This window comes from Musa acuminata, chromosome BXJ2-6 (assembly GCF_036884655.1).
Source record: "Musa acuminata AAA Group cultivar baxijiao chromosome BXJ2-6, Cavendish_Baxijiao_AAA, whole genome shotgun sequence".
Classification (NCBI taxonomy): Eukaryota; Viridiplantae; Streptophyta; class Magnoliopsida; order Zingiberales; family Musaceae; genus Musa; species Musa acuminata.
The window spans coordinates 35,928,913-35,934,912 of NC_088343.1; positions in this window are offsets into that span (position 1 = coordinate 35,928,913).

Sequence of the window (6,000 nt, forward strand, 5' to 3'; positions counted from 1 at the left end):
TGAGGCTTTGAATCCCTCCTATTTATAGAGGTCCCTTGTCAAACCCTAATGGATCCTCCCCTAATGGGTATTAGATCTGCATCCAATAAGACAAGGGCTCTATCGGATATCTCATATCCGAACCTCTACTCATCGCAATGTCTATCATATGTATGTGACCCTCTATGCCCAATATCGAGCTGGCCGTGAGTCATACCTGTCAGAACTCCTACTAACTTAGTGAATTATTATCTTTGTAATAATTCACTCGACTCATCAACTACAGACATACTAGGCCACTACGCCGTAGTCCCCAGACGATATAAGGGAATCCAATCCATTAGACTTGTCTATCCTCAGTTACCGTGTACCTATAGTCCCTCATCCATTTAATATCCCAAAGACCGTATATCGAGCATGGTGCTGTCAGACCCAAATGGTTTCTACTCGAGTCTCGCTCTAATCGGATTCTCTCGGAGAACTCCTTCTCTTTCAACCCGAATGACCTTGGCCAGGGATTTATCTGAGCAAGAACATATGGGATATTCCTCTCATGATGTCGAGAGTGGATAATCCTCTATCGACACTCAATAACCCTCGTAAGATCGACTATCACTCTCAATAACCAGTTGTACTATATCTGGGATAGCCAAACCTATAAGTCTGGTATCAAAAAGTGGAGCACTCATACAGGACATCCTTGGTGTCTCATGTCTAAGGACCAGATATACCACTAAGACTACAGAATCACTGTCTGACAATAAGGCATCATCAACCATCCAGCATTCCGTAAGCAGATCAATCAGTGAACTCATTCTCCAATGAGCACCTGTACTATGCCCCTAGTGTCCCTATACGAGCAGCTATAAGACTAGTTGCATCCATCATATGGACGAGTATATAGCATACCATTCTGTCCAGTTATCACAATGTCCCTCTCGAGTAACCTATGATCGGGATTATTTAGGATCTGTGTTTAAAGGTGAATCGATCTCATTATTGTGATCTCATCACGATCCAATTCTCATTGCACAAATCAAATGACATCACAATATATATATGCATATATGCAATAGTTATAAAGTGATATATTCCAAAATATAATAAGTAAAAAGATTCTGTATCAAGTCACACGTACCATCACTCATGTGATTAGCATGCTGGGCACCTATGACTAGCACATTGTGTGTTCGAAAGGTAATTTTCAGTATGTCTGTATTTGATGATACTCAGATCGAAGGTCCAGCTTTGTGAAGACTCATGCTCCCTTTAATTCATCCAAAAATTCATCTATTATTGGAATAGGGTATTTGTCCTTGATGGTTATGCCATTGAGAGCATGGTAATCAATGCACATTCGCCATGTTCCATCCTTCTTTTATACGAGGAGCATCGGTGAAGAGTAGGAGTTGCAACTTGGCCAAATAACTCATACTTCGAGTATCTCTTTTACAATTCTTTCTATTCATCCTTCTGGAGGTGTGGATACTGATATGCCGAATATTTATTGGAGGTTTTTTCGGAAGAATCGGTATACAATGATCATACCGACGAGTAGGAGGTAAGTTGCGCAGTTTGTCAAATATATCTGAAAATTCAGCAAGTAAAGGAAATAGGTTTAAGCCTTCAAATTCTATTGGCTCTCTCTTAGTTTGTTGCTTAAGTTGTATCAAAAATCCACTGCATGTTTGTGTAAAACCTTCTCCATTCATTGTGTGCAAATTATTGTTACGTCACCCCTACGTTTCCCGTGCAGTATCAATTGTTTCCCCTTACCATAAAATTTCATAATTAATTTTATAAAGTTTCAAGAAACATCACATAATATCATCAGACATTCAATGTCAAGCATGGCCTTATAATCATCAAAAGGGAGGAAGAAATCTACAATTATCTCTTGGTCCTACAGCAATAGTTTCACCCGCAGGCACCTATGATCACACTTCAAAATTCGTCTGTTGACGACCTTAACATCAAACCTGTTGTAATTCTCGATAGGTAAGGCCATCAGAACAGCAAATTTGTTGTTCATAAAATTACTAGTGCTCCCGGTATCAATAAGAGTAGTGATAGGTTGTTGCTTCAGAAGTCCTCCCACTTTCATCATTTGCGGGTTCGCGTAACCGGCAAGGGCTTGCATCGTAATATCAACCGACTGTTATTCTTTATCTGTGACCACTTCCTTATACTCTTGGATCTCCTCCTTCATGTCTTCAAGAGGTTCAATCAGTAGGAGGTGGCCACTTTTGCAGCGATGATCGCAGTTCCACGGCTCGTCGCAATGCCAACAAAGACCCTTTGCTAATCGGTCACATAGTTCTTCTCTTGTCAAATTTTTTTGGCAGTGAAGGACGGCTGGGAGCATAAGGAGGTTTATATGCCATGGGTCTAGGTGAGGTTCTCATCCTTTGAGCATCTTGGTTGAGCCGTTCTTCTTGTATTCGGGCCAAAAAAATCGTAGCTGTCACGGGACGGGCTGTCGCACCTTAACCTCCCCTTTTATCTCTGGCTTGAGTCCTTCGATGAATGTTCCTAATAATTAATGGTTAGTCTAATCATGAGCATAGTAGGATAGCTTCTTAAACCTAGTTTGGTACTCTTGAATCGTAGAGGTTTGTCGAATCTTTGCGAGTTGGTCATCGATATTTCCATACTCCATAGGTCTGAAACGATTTAGCAGTGCATTCTTAAATTGATTCAACATCGGAGCCCCATGATTATATTCTAGCCAATTGTACCATTGAATAGCATCTCCTTTAAGGTGGATGATAGCAATTTCCACCATAGCATCATCCAACATTTGGTAGTAGCGAAAGTAATGTTCGACGCGCGAAATCCACCCCACTAGGTCTCTTTCTTCCTATCACGGGAAGTCCACCCTCATCCATGGTTGTAGCATGTTCGAGGGCTATCCCTCCTTCTCTAGAGGCCTTTTTGAACTCTATCCTCACTGAGATTTGGTTATACTTGGCGGTTATCCAATTCTAAATTATGTAAACAAAGTGTGCAATTTGTCCTCTAAGCGTGATTCAAGCCGCGATTCAATCCAAGAATCTCATGCTTCAAATTTAGCATCAATTAGATCTTGAGAAGTCATAGCATATGCCTGTAGATCATAGATATCCTTATCTTTTTTCTGTTGATGGGTTAATGGCATGGGTGGTGAAAGGTTCGGAAGAATTAAGGATCATGGAAAGGTACTGTAGTAGATTTTTATGTTTAAAGTGTTGTAGTTTGGATGTAAAAGATCAGTGATTTATATTAAGAATTTTTTAATAAAACAAAAAGAAAATATACTATTAGGAAGTGTCAAGATTGTCATAAAAATTTCATAGAGATTTGGATAAAAAAACATAGTAGGAAGATCAAACAAACTGTGCTATACGATTGGAATTTTATAGTGCAGATTTTCAAGTGTAGTAGACTGGACATAAAAGATCAGTGGTTTATATTGAGAATTTTTTGATGAAACCAAAAGAAAATCTACTCTTAGGAAGTGTCAAAGCTATCATAAAAATTTTGTATAGATTTGGATAGAAAAAATATAGTAGCAAGATAAAAAAGATTGTGCTATACGGTTGGAATTCTACAGTGCATCTTTCGTCGTAGAGATGAAAACTTTATGATGAAAAGTTTATGCAAAAATATAGGAATAAATTTTTTTTGGATTTTCAAATAAGGATAACTATATTACAATAGCAGTAAGGTAAGAAACTAGAACCTGTTGTAATTCATGAGGAGATCAAAGGATGATCCGCGGTGGTGGAGATGACGGCGGAATTCGGTGACGATCATTTAAGCAATTGTGGGAATTGCTTTGGACAGCCATGGAGGGCTAATGGATGGCTATGGAAGGGTAGCAAGATGCTAAGAATGCTGCTTTAATACCAATTGTTAGAACCCTTGCAGATTCTAAGCTTGGGGTTGATCTCTTTAGGGGATCGATCTCTTTGGAACTCTATAGAGGTTCCTTCCTCCAAGTTGCAGCTCAAATGCTGCAAAAAAGATTCATCTATTACCTAAGAAAAGAGGATAAATACATGAATATTTATAGGGCTTCTAAACCCCAACTCCTAATAGGACTCTTACTCAAGACTCCTACTTCTAACCAACTCCTAATAGGACTCTGACTTAAGACTCATATTCCTTTACAACTCTTAATGCTTCTCTAAGAAACAACCTCCTAACCCTAGCTGACCTCTTCACCTCTTTAATACGGGTCAGCTAGGTATGAGGTTTTACATGAATACCCCTCTTAATTAGGACTCTCCTAGCTAGAGTCCTAATACCTTAGCTACCAAGAAGTCCCTTGTAGATAGGAAATTATGATTGCAAGGCTGCCATGGGTTGCAAGTTCCCCATGCGGCCAGAACTCCAGGCCGCTTGGGCAACCCCTATAGCCAGGATACCCTGGCTGCAGGGGCTTCCATGCAGTAGGTTGAGGGCAGTCATGCTGCTCTCGTTCCTGTTGCTTTTGGCTAGGCCGAGAGCAGTAAATTGGAGCTCTCGGCCAAGGCTGCAAGTAGCCTTCAGTCAATCCAAGGGGCATCAATAATTATTGCACTTTCTTCCCCTTTTGTTTCAGCAAATTTGACTTCAAAAACCCTATCTGAAACACCTCTTCACAGTAAGAAAAGATGCAGCACAGATTTGAAAACTACAATAAAAAATTACAGTAATCATGCAAAATAACATCAACGTGATTAAACACAACACACACAGTTTAAAAGCCAATCTTTTACACGAGCAACTTGGCTCTAATACTACTATTGGGAAATCTAGGATGATATCACATACATAGTGGAATAATAGAAAAATAAAATCTCAGAATTCCTACAAAAAAGAAGGTTTCATCGTCGTGCAAATGTTGGTGCACAAAAACCCATGAAACCGAAAAACTACGCGTAAGAGAATTACCTACAAAGACCATATATCTTTGAAAACCTATAGATCTATGAGAAAGGATAAAGAAGGTCAACTATCTCCTCTCTAGCGATGATCCACACGGTAGGTGTTGAATCTCAGATTTTGATAATGAAACTAATTGATTGTGTTTAGATGTTTAACTGCATTTTGAGTGATGTAGGTCTACTCGATTAGGATTAGACAGTTGACGCAAGAGGAATTGATGTTGCACGGGAGGAGATCACGTTAGGATATTGGATGGCAGAAGGCTTCGGACGTTAGGCATCGGGCCAAGGAAAGCGGAATTGTGCCAAGGATATCGGGGTTACGGAGGTCAACCACCGATTGGGCAACAAGTCACAAGAAAGGACGATGCGCTGAAGAATCGGACGAAGCGCTAACCAATGACGTGCCGGGCAGCAGAATGTCAATTCGCGTTATAATAATTATCTAGATCGGAGTGGAGTTTTAGTTTATGTGTGCAGGAATAACTACAATAACGATGAAGACATAAAGCGAAACAAAGTGTGGAGTCAAGCGTAAAGGATTCGTTGAGAGTTCGAGAGTTCGACGGAAGTTCAAAGGTTCGTCGGGAATGCTGCCGGAACTAGCCAAGAATGAGTAGGGAGCTTGCCGAAGGGTTTTTCGGAAGCTCGCCGGAAGGTTCGTTGGAAGTTCGCCGAGCTCACCGAGAAAGATCGAAGCTTGCCGAAGAAGCTCGTTGGAACTCACCAAGATCAAATTGTGAAGTCTAGGAGCTTGCCGGGAGTCCGCAGAATAGTTTCCGAGAGTTTATCGGAAGACCACCGGAAGTTCACCGAAAGCTCGCCGAAAGAAGTCTTGACTTACAGACTTTGTAATAGCTTAGGAAATATCTTTAAATTTATAGTTAGCACGTTAATTAGGGTTAGGATTAGGTGTTAATCCTATAACCCAAGTAGGGGCCAATTGGGCCCGAGTTCGGACTGGTTTGGGCCAAGTTTGGAGCCCAACCAGTGAGCTGAAATAGTGTAGGCGGTGTCACCGCCAGATTAGGCGGTGGCACCGCCTAGAACCCGAGATCTGAGCGGCGACACCGCTGGACTGAGCGGTGACACCGCCCAACACCCGAGAGAT